Below are 13939 nucleotides of genomic sequence, written 5' to 3' on the forward strand. Positions count from 1 at the left end.
GCATATGCAATGCTGTGGGTATGTTTCGGTAGCCTTTTCCAATCTGATACCTTTCTAAAATGTGATCCCTTTGCAGCTTGTTAAGCTGTATATGAACCACTGCTTTTGCTGTAGCAGGCAATTGTGGGTCTATGTTAGAATAATGGTTTAGTAGGTAACTAAAGCCTTTGCACTTTTTTTAATTTTTTTAGCTTAATTTCCTGAGACTGACTCACTCCCACCTTTTTTTTTTGCAGCAAGGCAAACACCTTAGCCATTAAGCCACCCTTCCAACCCCGTATGTGAGCTGACCGATATTTGTGGTTAATCAAAGAGTCTGTAATTGATGTCAGCTGTGTACCCAATATGATGTACTGCTGTGGTTCTATTGAACGCTGCTACACCACAGTATGAGCTTCATCCTGTGATAACATATGCGTCTAGCTTCTTGGACTATTTTTATGTGATACTTGTTCCCCTAACAGATTTGTTTGTTTTACACTTGCACTGTACAAATTATAGGTCACACAAAAGGTTGGATGGATGTGGTCTTGTGTATTGTGCTCACATTTTCGTATTATCACAAATACCTGGCATTCTAACAGGTGTGTACACCATTTACATGCACTGTATAACACTGATTTATACAATATGTCCCTAGTCTTGGCCCTTTGTCCCCACATTTTGGCAATCTTCATCCAGATATCCTGCAATGACAAGTTGTGAAGTATGCTACAGATATCTGACATGTCATGCAAATAGGCCTCTGTGATATCTACTGTGACACTATGCAGTGAACCCCACCACAAGTGATCATACAGATATTGCCAAATGGCTGAGTGTAACAGTTGTGAGCATGGTCACATGCATGACCTTAACATGCCTGGGGTACTGGTGAGCTACAACAGGAAATTCCCATACTTACCGGCTTCAGGCTGCTGTACCATGTGTAGACCAGAGGAACCTAGGTAGTTTTGAGGGAGAGGTACTGTCAGCAGATTCACAATAGGCATTGGTACAAGATGAATGCTATGTTTCTGTACAGGTACAGTATACACTATATTACATAATTTGCTGTCCTTCACCATAGATGTGCACTTGTGTGCATTACTAAACCCCACCCACTAATCCCGTTTGCACTGACATATGCATCTAAAGACTCTATAGAAGACAGTTGAACTGCTACCTCATTACATTAATGTGCACTTTGGCCTTATCTGGACACTCCTCGCCTGTTGCCTGGGTGCCACCCACCTCCACAACTGATGTTTCCTGCATATGTGGTTGTATGGGGGCTACCCCAAGGTTGGCAAGGAGCTCCTCCGTTGCCGCAAGTAGGGCCTGTGTGCCTGGACCCCCACCGGTGGCAGTACAGTTCCTTGCTAAAGCAGCAGCCCTTTGCCGGGCATGTCGGATCAAGTCAGTTGCTCTATGCCTGACCTGATCATGTGTGTCCATGGTGGCCCACGATGTTCACTCTCTGGACAGTATTGTCCCACATGGCAGTCCGCTCCCTCTGATTTTGGCAGCCACGGCTGAAAAGGATGCCACAGTACTGGATTATGGCCTCGGTTATGGGCACTGTCTCTTTAATGGTATAGCTGGGTTGGCACTGCATGGCACCTGGAAGACAAACAGGAAAACACATCACAGGACCTCAGACATTGTCCAGAGTTCTTTACAGAGACAGCACATGATTAGCCACTACATATAAAAACATCATACCCCTGTACCTAGCAGCACTGTATGAACATGCATTGTTCTCCTGGTCCCGTTGTGTCATGTCCCCCCTAATGAGGGGCAGTACATTGCATAAACCACCATTCACGTCTGTGTAGAGGGATGACAGTGGCCGTGTTCCTTGTGGATGGGATGTCAATGGTGCTCAGACTTTGCTTGCATACAGTGTGTAATGGAGCTGGAAGCATATGGCTGGGTTCATGTAAGATGCAGACAGGATTGTTATCAGGCCTCAAGGGGAACTTGCTTTTGTTAACTTTGATTAGGCAGTTTGCACCTGATCCATGATGATGACGGGAGGGGTGCATGTGCATGCATATCCACCTATACTGATGCTGAGTCAGAGGGGTGATGTTGCCCTAACCTGTCTACAGCAGGCTGGCTGTAGCTATGGTGTGTATGTGCATTGATTGACCTCCATTACAGGGTGGTTTGGGGTGTCGCGTCTGAGACTGCAGACATATGTGAAGATGGCCTTCTGATTGCCCTCAGTGGATGTGTCGATTTGTACTCAGTCTGCTTTACAGTAATCCACCTGTGACCTACTATGCTCGTTCAAAGGTTGACATGCTGCCCCGTTGATGCCTGCACCTAATTTGGCCTGTACAGCCAATACAGCACCCAATTATGTGCTTTGTGCATTACTGCTGTACAGCAAAGGGGTTTACTCTACTTTGGTGGAGACAGGTTTTACAATTAAGGTATTGCTGAGGCTATACAGCTACCTGGGTGGTCATATATCTGTTTGTAATAGGCATGGACAAAAGGTCATAACACAGTTGGACACCTGTACAATTTCAATGTGATACTCCTGCTTATGTTAGTACCCTTGTCTGTGTCAGGCAGGGCAATACAACAACCAGTAGCTGTAGAAGTGTAACTCTGTTGGATGCACATACACACGTGTACAGCTCATTTACCTGATGTTTTGCATCCCATGCTAGTTATGCGGCAGCCAGGTACACCTATCCATACATACATCTGCACAGGTAATAACTGCTATATATTTCTGTTGTATGTCAGTATGGCACATTGTAATAACAACTTTGCTGCTCAGTCATTCCTGTCAACCTGTCCAACATTAGTGACACTTTCTTCATATTGCTGTAACACGTATGTCATTTGATGGTAGTGTAGCCTTTGCAATCACAGACATACCCTGGAGGATGTCTGATGCTCATATGGCAGGCAGAGAGGAGGAAAGGCCAGGAGTTTGGTAGTGATGGTAGGAACTTTTAATGTTGCGTTTATGGCTGGTATGGGGGCAGAGCTAGTTGATATGATGAACAGATGAAAGGTGGATATACTGCGTGTGCCACAGACCAGATGGAAGGGAGTTACGGCTGTGAATATCGGAGTCGAGTACAAACAGTTCTATCATGGTGTGTATGGGAGGGGATATGGTGTAGGGGTTAACCTGAAAGAATATTATGCCAAGAGTGTTTTTGGAGGTGGTAAGAGTGTCAGGTAGACCGATGTTTATGAGGCTGGGAATTGATGGTGTAATGATGACAGTTGTTAGTGCATATGCTACACTAGCTGCGTATGTGATGGATGAGACAGATGTACTTTGGAGTGGTTGGATGAAGTGGTGATGACTGTACCCAAGGGTGAGAGACTGGTGATTGGAACAGATTTCAACGTGCAAGTTGGTGAAGAGGACAGAAGGGATGCAGAAGTGATGGGTAAGTATGGTGTTAAGCAAAAGAATGCAGAAGGTGAGATGGTGGTGGACTTTGCAAAAGTTGGACAGGTGAATACATATTTTTACAAGACTGAGGGGCATAGGGTGACATATAAGAGTGGAGGAAGATGCACACAGGTGGATTATCTCCTATGCAGGTGGGCCTGTTTGAAGGGGATTGGAAACTGTAAGGTGGTGACAGGGGAAAGTGTAGTTAGGCAGCATGGAATGTTGCACTGTGGGATGACACTGGTGATCAAGAAGAAGGGGAGGAGTGTGAGGGCAGCACCATGGATCAAATGGTGGATACAGAAAAAGGGGGATAGTGAGATAGAGTTCATGGAACAGTTAAGATAGGCACTGGGTGGCAATGAAGAGTTAACAAATCTCTGGTTAACTACATCTGAGCTAGTAAGGGAGATGAGTAGAACATGGCTTGGTGTGACATCTGGACAGAGGAAGGAGGACAAGGAGACCTGGTGGTGGAATAAAGAAGTACAGGGGAGTATGGAGAGACAGAGGTTGGCGAAGGTGAAGTGGATTGTCAGACAGATGGCGGAAGTAGACATGAGTATAATGAGATAGGGTGCATGGCAAAGAGAGTAGTGGCAAACGCTAAGGATAGGGCAACTGAAGGGTTGTATGTAAGGTTGGACACCAAGGATAGAGAATAGGACCTGTACCTATTGGCTAGACAGAGGCACATAGCTAGGAAGGATGTGCAGCAAATAAGGGAGACAAAGGATAATGGGGAAACATACTAACAAGAGAGGAGAGTGTGTAGAGCAGATGAAAACAGTTCTTTGATGGGCTGTTGCATGAGAAGAAGAGAGAAGGTTGGATGATGTGGTTATAGTGAATCAGAAGTGCAACAGATTATCAACTAGGATGTAAGGATAGCTATGAAGAGGTTTCAGAATGGAAAGGTTGTTGATCCAGATGACATACCTGTGGATGCATGGATGTGTTTAGGAGACATGGCAGTAGTCTTATTAACTGGATTGCTTTCTTTAATCTTGGAAAGTGAGAGGATGCATGAGGAGTTGGGAAATTGTGTTTGGGTACTGTTTATGAGAATAAGGGTGGTGTGCAGAGCTGTAGTAACTACAGAGGGATAACACTGATCAGTCACAGGATGAGGTAAAGGGTGGTGGAGGCTAGGTTAAGAACGGTGGTGAGGATTACTGATCAGCAGTATGGTTTCGTGCCAGGAAAGAGCAGTACAAATGCAATTTTTGATCTGAGAGTGTGTTGATGGAGATGTACAGAGAAGGTCAGAAGTAGCTGCATTGTGTCTTTGTGGACTTAGATCAGCATGACATGATGCCTAGAGAGTAGTTGTGGTATTGTATGAGGAGATCAGGGGTGGCGGAGGAATCTCTAAGAATGCTACAGGGTATGTACAAGGCTAGTGTGACAGGGGTGAGTTCTGCATTGAAAGTGACAGGTGCATTTAACATGGAGGTGGGATCAGCTGTGAGTTCTTTCATATTTGATTTGCAGTGGTGATGGACAGGTTGACAGACATGATCAGACAGGGGTCCCTGTTGACTGTGTTGTTTGCAGATGACATTGTGGTCTGTAGTGAGTGTATGGAATAGGTTGAGGAGACCCTGGAGAGGTGGAGGTATGTTGTAGAGAAGGGAGGAATACTGGTCAGCAGGAATAAGACAGACTACATGTGTGTGAATGGGAGGGAGGATAGAGGAATGGTGAGGATGCAGGAGTACAGTTTTCAAAGGTGGATAAGTTTAAATACTTGGGAACAATGGTTCAGAGTAATGGGGAGTGTGGGTGAGAGGTGTAGAAGAGAGTACAGACAGGATGTGGGTGGTAGAGAGGAGTGTCATCAGTGATTTGTGACTGACTAGTACCATTAAGAGTGATAGGGAAGGTCTATAAGAGGGTAGTGGGACCAGCTATGTTATATGGGCTGTAGACAGTGGCACTGAAAGAAAGGCAGGAGTGAGAGCTGGACGTAGCACAGTTAATAATGTTAAGATTTGCACTGGGTGTGACAAGGGGGCATGATTATGTTTGGACATGTGATGAGGAGATATGCTGAGTATATCTGGGAAAGGATGAGGCTGCCAGGTAAGAGGAAAAGAGGAAGGCCTAAAATAAGGTGTACTGATGTGGTGATAGCGGACATGCAGGTGGTTGGTGTGACACAGCCAGTTTCAGAGGTCTGGAAGCCATGGAGACAGATGATCTGCTGTGGCAACCATTAACAAGGAACAGCCAAAAGAAAGAGGAGATGTTGTAAAGTCAGTGTTCACAGGTTGCCAATTATTTGCCAGACATAACACAACTCTTTGTGTAAATGACTACAAATATGAGGCACACATATGGTCAGTGTGCATAACACTGGATAGTTGAATGGTATGAGCTCAGTATATCACATGCAGTTCAACACACACACCTACAACAGTATTTCACTATGCAAATATCCTGTATATGTCCCTCACATTCCTGAGACAAAATGTATATCATAGTTGTATTCACAATTAACATATGGATATCTACAACATCCTAGTAGCTGGCCTAGCAGTGTCACAGTCAGTACTGTTCAACACACACTCCAGTAGTAGTCATATGTGAGCCATCCTTTCCTGGGGTGATTCAGGGGCCTAAGATGTGATCTATGTCACTGCAGACAGATGCAGATGCTATGGCCATAGGTTCTGATCAGCAATATATCAGTACAGCAAGTGTTGTTGAGACATATTTGTTGAACTTCCTATTTCCCACTATTACATACCCCCTACTACATTCCATTACATGCTTACTTGTTTGACCTACCTTTTTTTATTCCAGGTGTGGTTGGTTATGTTTGTCTGTGGCTGGCTAGCTGGCTGCCTGGCTCTATCTTACTCTCCATCTCTTTCTCTCTCTCTCTTTTAAATGTAGGATATACATCTGTTTTGCATAGGCAGCAGCTAGTCTTTTGTAGGTAATGCTCATGAGCAGCTGATGGCCTGTGCACCAACTGGAGTGCCCCACTTGCTAATTGCATGCAGAACAGCTGTGGTGTTTTTTCCTACAGCCAATAGCATGGAAACACACTCCTATCATTGAGTACTTCATGAGGGCATTGCCCCTTTTCCTTGCCTGTGAGGAAGACTTCATGGAGGTGTATGAACAAAAGCATCACAGAGGGTGATTGGAAATACCTCTTAGAACAAAGACTGTGGAGACAGCCCAACAAACTGGGGAGAATGTTCCAGACATAGGGACAGAATGTAAATGTTGCTGTTATACAGTTGAATTAATGCTACTTTGACAGGGTTTGTGTGGACATGGCTTTTCTGCGTGATTTTAAGTCTGACAGTGTTATGTAGTTGACATAACTCTCAACTGTAGGGCTATCCGCAGACTGGCCAGAGTTTGGACTCTAATGTTTGGTGTGTTACTCACACATTTTTTGTCTGGAAAATCAGTAGCATACTCTGAGGATTGCAGTCAGTAAATGGTAACATCCATTTATGTTTCTGACTTCACATCCCTCAGAATAGATATGTTACACCAAACCCTGTTATACCAGCAACTTTCTCAGTTTATAACAGCAATATGTCAATACTGCTCCTGTGTTTGGGCCTGCGTCCCCCAAGTATGTCAGGCTTTGTCCAGATGTCATGCAGTAACAGGTGGATAGGTATGGTATATCATTATTTAGTGACTTTATTCCTGATATCATCCCAGTGATGTATCAGACTGCCAGATATGTTATGTGTAAGAGGCCTTATATATGAGGACAAAGCCTGGACATTCTGTGGGACTCTGTACAGTTGAGAGGTCTGTGTATTTCTGGTGATTGTTGACAGACTGTCAGGATTGTGTAGCAGTGTGGTGTGAATATGTTATTTGGCCTGTATGGGGGGTAGATGTAACAGCTATGGATCCTTTTCTATCTGACATTGTGTGATGCTCCAGTTTCTGGTGCTCTATCAGCTGTATATGTTTGTAGGGCCAGAATAAAACATGCCCCATACCACAGTCACTATTTATACAGCTATACATATAAAACGTATACATGTAAAAGATAGCTGTATAAATAGTTGTATATAACTTCGTACATTTACCTCACCATTTATATCTTGTATATTTATATATAGTAACATTACTGATTCCACAGTATTTCTCAGTACTATTCACTACCTGTACTAAATGATATATCTGAAAAAGCAACAGAGATTCCTATAGCTCAGATGGTGTAGTGGTACATTGCTCTGCGTATGGTGTACAGGGTCCTGGGCTTGAAACTTGGAAGGGTTGATTATTTGGTTGCTGGGCAGAACACTGGCTGATGGAGACAGAGTGATTAAGGCAGTTTTAAGCAGTTGTAAGCGGGTTTGTTCGATGTTAAGTGATGACAACATGCAGTTAAACGTGAAAATGCTTAATATGTCTAGGCATCACTTAGCCACGCATAAACTCACTTACTCCCGCACTAATTTCTTTAAAGGAAATGAAAAAATGGGTGATAGGAAAGTGGTGAAAAAAGGGGCAAGGAGAGGGAAGAACAAGATGAAAGATAGCTAGGGATGTGGAAGGGAGTAGGGAAGGTCCATAGCTGTCTATTTCTTCTACAGCAACAGCTGTGCACGTCTTCAAAAATTGGAAGTAAATTTAGACACTCAAATCCCTGCGAGAGGGGTGAGGACACCAGTAATGTGCTGTAAAGCCAAATAGATCAGATTACATGTTTCCAGTGGACATGTGCAAAACTGACAGCTATGTATGGGGCGTAATTTTTTTGGGGGGAACAGATTGCCCTTTTTTTTTTAAGGTGAGAGTGGGATGTTGGGGAAGGCTAGTAGGTATAACTGGGGAGGTAAACTGGGTAGAAATAAAGACAAGACAGCAGACAGGGGTGGTATATGACACAAGTGGGGGGTAAACACCTTGGACAGGGAGGGTGGTTGGGAATCGGATGCACATGAGCCCCCAAATGGATACAGAGGGACTGAGGTCCCCACTCATAGGCACTCACCACTGCACCTTCACGGCCCCAAAGGTGACTTGTGTTGGTGGCTAAGCAGGAGGGCAGGCTGACCCTCAAGATGTGCCACATGGCCCTCAAGCTGGTGTAGCTGATCTCCAAATGCCTTCTGGAGCTTGCTATGCACCAGACCCCAGACCCAAGTACAGGTGACAGTGTCCTGTCTGTGCCCGCTCCCAGGGTGGGATGACCTCCATCCGATGAGGTGGTTCCATCCAAAGGTGATGCAGGACCAGCAGACAAGGAGGTCCAGGGGTGGGTCCCAGATGTGCTGGGGATGAGATGGGACAGGCAGATCCAGTGGGTCCAGCCTTCCCAGACGTGCTATGGTGTTGAGGTTTTACAAAATATGTTGGTTAGTCATGAACAACGCAATTCCAGGATTAGTTATAACAGCATGCATGGGTGTTCCAATTGACCCCATAAAATGGATTTCAAACAGTTGTACAGCAAACAGAACACATGCAAATATGTAACCACAGTGGACATTATAACAGCATGCAGGTTACATTGATAGCAACAGGCCACCAATGATATTATTTAAACAGGGAACATTAATAATCAAACGTTTAAATATTTGTAGAACAACAGGGAACATGTCCCAACAGTAGGTTTGGTGAAAAACATACCCATTGATTTATGTGTATAGATTATTGGTGCAGACAGGATGGGGTGAGATCAAGTTAACAACTGTATGGCATTCAATTGCTCACAACTGTAATGATAATTACTCTGCAGGTATGACCTCACTTTAAATCTAACTATGGCCATGGAGTTGGGTTAGTGGGTGTTATACACAGTGTATAAGTACAACCTTCTTACAGCAAATATATACCTTTTCTTACCTGGCAGATCTGTGGAGGTAATGTCTGTTAACACTACCTGACTGTTTCTAACCATATTCAGATAATCAAGGTTACATATGTGCACTTGTACTGTGTACGTCTGTGCTACTGCCATACTCTGCCTTGATTTCTTTTGGTCACCCTGGGTGTTGGCAGAAATGACCACTAGCCATGACAGCGTAACACTTGGGACATTTCTTGGAGGAGACTACCTGGAGTATGTACATATCTTGCTGTCATCTGCAGCCTTGGAGTTGGACAGTGGGTGTTGTACACAGTGTATAAGTACAGACTTCTTACAGCTAATACATACCTTTTCTTACCTGGCAGACCCGTGGTGGAAAAGTCTGTTAACACTACCTGACTGTTTCTATCCATATTCACATATTCCTGGGTGAAATTATGCATACAGCTTACTACCACTCCTGGGATTCGAACCATGCCTGTTTGTGCAAAAAAAGTACGTGTTTCTGCTTCATCACACAGAGCTATTGAGGAACTGCTGTATCTTGTTTGACTGTTTTCTGCCTAATACTCTGTTGGTTGTACAATTTGAGCTTGTAATTCTGACATTCATGCACAGCAGATAGTTCTTATATGGAGTATTAACACTTTAACATATTACAGTCTGGAAAACAATGGTTAACACAACATTACTATTCAGTGATCAAATCATGGAACATTTCATATAGTTAATCTCCTTTTATACCACTCCACAATCTTTGTCAGATGAGCCTCAATTATATAATGATTTCACAGCCATAGTTGCTGTGCAGAACCTGTGCACATTTAAATGCATACCACCACATAGCAAAGTAAACACAACAGTCTGGGGTTTTCAGTTTTATTGACAGGTACTGACACTTTTATTGATATATATATATAAATATATATATATGTGTACTCTGTAGATCACTATTAATATGATACTATATAATTTATTCAGTACTAACAATAGACATTTTGAAATACAGACAGGTGACATTCTACTCCTTTCTATTTATTTGCCTTTGATACTGCAAGCTAGATTTGTACTCACCAGCCTTGCAACGCAGCCTTAGCAGCCTGCTGGTGTGTGCATCCACGTTTGCAACCCTCTCACCTGCAGCTGTACAGGAAATAGAGAAACATTTATGCATACCTATCCATCACATACACAAGCTGGACTTTGTTAAAAAGTAACTGATACTGATACTTGCACACATCTGGGACACACTGTGTCCGAGCATCTTGGATCCACTGGTCCAAGAGATCCACCTTCCTATGCTTAAGGTCAGCAAAATGGTGTCAAACTTGCACACCAGTTTGAGGGATGCCAGTAGCACTGGTGAGATCATGCACAAGATGGTCCCAGGCCTCTGATTTGTATTGTGAGCCCTGGTACTGGCCTTGCAGCAGCCTCACTTCATTGTTTCACAAGGAGTCCAACCATGACCATGGACTCCTAAATACCCCAGCACTGGGCCCGAAAAAGCATTCCCTCTACAACTCCAGCCATGAGGTTTAAATAGGGCTGATTTCCCACCCTTTGCTGTCATTGGACCATTTTGAATATGCTAAGATAATTGGTGCAGAAACCCACTTACCTAAGGTTGGCAGTGTTTAAAGGGTCATGTTGAGCACTGCTTACTAATGGGCAAATCTGCTTAGCTGGGCTACTCATTGCTTAGCATTTATATTTAAGCAACACTTACACCAGGTAAGCATAGCTGGGCAATGCTTAGCATTGCTCAAATTTTATTTTACAGACTATCAGCTTTATGGATTAATTCATCATTACTGACATGTTATAATTTTATATTTACCTTCCCTGACATTCCCCTATGTGCTTTCATTACATTTATTCTTGTGTGACTATACTGTATGAGACATTTGTGTTTATATGGGGGTTTCACATCCTTTCTGGACTGACACCTCATTTTTGAACCTGCTACACTACCCTGGATGATAAGTATTATTTACTACCTCATTTATTAAAACATATGACTTTTACAAACAGCTTTTACATGTAAAAGTGAACAGACTTCATTGAGGCTAGAACCGTGAATGCCTGCATGCAAAGTGGAAGCTCTAACCACTACACTATTTTGGCTTGCTAGTTTTACTTATATATTTCTATTTAGCTCTTTCGGATATTTAAGCTATGCTAAGCACAGCTGCACAACGTGCACACCCACTCAGCTACACTTAAACTTTAGTCAGGATGGAAAAAAATATATATATTTTTTATTTTATCTTTCAAAGGCATTACATGGTACAAATAGGGACAGTTATTACATATTACTCTTAGAAGCTCAGCAAGCTGAGAGAATAACAGGTTTTGCATTAGCATGAATTTCTAAAGGGTATGAGGTCTACAACTCAAATGTCTGTCATTACTTGTTAGCTCCATTCTTTAGCGCTTTCCAGACAAACATCTGGACATTCTGCAAAGATCTGTACAGTTGAGAGGTATGCGTGGCCACAACAGAGGATACTTCCTTACGGTTTCTTGCTGTTTTTTTTTTCAAAGTGCCATAATGGTACTTTCTGAGTGTAGGGGCATGTTAACTGTGCAAGCACTGCTGCGACTTGCTCCCTGCACTCATTCACAGATTGTGTCCGTGTAGGTGTTACAGCAGCTCGCCTTCATGAATATGCAAAGTGTGCTGCTGTGCTGCATGGACACGATCCACTCAGTGCAAGAATAAGCGTATTCTTATACGGAGTTTATTGAATCCTGGGAGAGTTGTGTACAATTTTACCAAAGTAATAGATGTCTTTCTTTATCACTGCTGCAGTATTCTACATAAATGGATGTCCAACCCAGGGCAGCCCAACTCTCAGCCGGAATGCAAAAACATAAAAAACATCTTGGATGTGTGCATGTCACATTTATGCTATCTGCAGAGAAGGTAGGGCATAAAAGGACATACAAATGCAACTACCCAGAACATCTTTGCTACCAGTTCGAATGCCACTTTTGCCAGTTGGTCTGAACACCTTGTTGCTGCACTGAATATTTAGCAACACCAGATAACTGCCCTGTTGGGTTTTTTTTCTTGCTACTTTTCTTGGTTTTGTATTTTATTTTGCTAACTAAAACTTATACTGTTCATTAAGGGAAAATGTCAGTGTGGGAGGAGTATTCCCCATAAGGATTGTCACAAATATTGTCTTTTTTTGTTGGTCTGCTTCCAGTGACCATACCTCCGGTAGTATCTGTAAAGGCATTGGTGCCTAAGACACTCAGAAGCCGTTTGTCTTCCCTGGTAGTTTATCTTGAGATCCAATGGCTTAAATATGTAGCCCATGGTCCTATGGCAGAATCCTTTAAACTCGAGATACTCCTGCTAAGTAAAAAGAAGACCAAGAAGTCTTGAATGAATTATTTAGCTGTCCAGCTTGCAATGGATATAACTGTAGAAGCAGGTAATAGCTCTGTGAGTTGATCGACATCTACATCAGATTCCTCTGCCATGACTCCACCAGAGGCTGGAATGGATCAGTCTTTTCACATCTCATCTGAGGCTTTGCAGGTGTCTGCTGTGGAGTTTGAGGGGCAGCCATGGTTGATAATGTTGGAGGGTCCTGGATGGACTCCGCAAATATTGCTCAAGGAGAAAGTTCTGGTTTCTCTTATCAAATCTCGCCAAGGGTTGGAAACTCTGGTTGTGGGTTAGGGCTGATATCCTGCAAAAGAAAACATAAAGGCTTTGTACCAGTGTAGTACCACTCATCTTGTTCTGTGCAGAAGTGGGTGTATCCGCCATGACTGACAGGGTGATCCGGCATGGAGTACATAAATAATTGACAGGTATGCTGATTAACCTGCATCACGGGAAGTCCGGATGAGAGATTTTTTAAAGTGTTGCAGCCCAGCAGAGTTACACAAGGCTGGGAGGATCAGAGGGAAGTTCCCCTGAGAGGCTCTGAGGGCATGTATGATCTGGCATGATCAGACAGCCTCCTGTAGGAGACGTGTAAGCCAGGAAAGGCGCTCTCTTGGCCAGGTACGAGCGTGGAAAGTGGCCAGGTGGGCTCCTGCAACTGTGAGAGGATCCAAACTGTGCTCTGTCTGGGATAGAAGTCTGGAAGGGAGATATTGCTGAAAATTAGCTTGCTGGGAGGTCTCCAGCCCAGGTGAAAGGGTCCGGACTGTGCCCCCTCCAGGAAAGGGAGAGAGCAAAGGAAATTGGCCGGGCCAGGAGGACTTCCACTCTGGTGAGAGTCCAGACTGTATCCCCTCTGGGACAAAATTCTGGAAAGGAGGAAGTGGTGAAAATTGGATGGGTTGGGAGGGCTCCTTCTTGGGTGGAGGGTGTCCAACCTCACTCCATACCTGAGGGTGGTCCTGAAAAATTAAAAAGTCCCCCTTGATACTTTGGATCAGAAAGGAGGAGATATGGAAGTCCTGATGAGAGCAGATCTGCCCCAAGGCAGCCAAGGAGAGTTCCATGATTCAAGTAGGGATTGTAGGGAAGCTCCCTGACAAGCTCCAGGGCATGTGCGATCCAGCACATTTAGGCAGCCTGCAGGAGACGAGGGTAGTGAGGCTCTGGATTGGAAAAGAGGGGTATGCAGAAGCCTTGATGACAGTGGATCTGTCCCAGGGCAGAAGAGGGTAGTTTCAGAAGGCTGGCCAGGATTGGAGGGAAGCTCCCATGAGAGGCTCCAGGGCATGTGTGATCTGGCCTGATTAGACAGCCT

The 13939-nt window shown here is 43.9% G+C and overlaps 1 long non-coding RNA gene across 1 annotated transcript; it reads right to left on the minus strand.

Moving 5' to 3' along the window:
- Positions 1–898: 898 nt before the first annotated feature.
- LOC122812788 lies at positions 899–9605 on the minus strand. The gene is made up of 3 exons (XR_006366566.1): positions 9564–9605; positions 1420–1602; positions 899–943 (listed from the first exon to the last, which is right to left on the minus strand). It is a non-coding gene; the product is annotated as an uncharacterized LOC122812788 (long non-coding RNA).
- Between the last annotated feature and the right edge of the window lie 4334 nt (positions 9606–13939).

The sequence above is a fragment of the Protopterus annectens genome, chromosome 10.part0 (genome assembly GCF_019279795.1).
Source record: "Protopterus annectens isolate FY-2018-M chromosome 10.part0, PAN1.0, whole genome shotgun sequence".
Taxonomy (NCBI): domain Eukaryota; kingdom Metazoa; phylum Chordata; order Ceratodontiformes; family Protopteridae; genus Protopterus; species Protopterus annectens.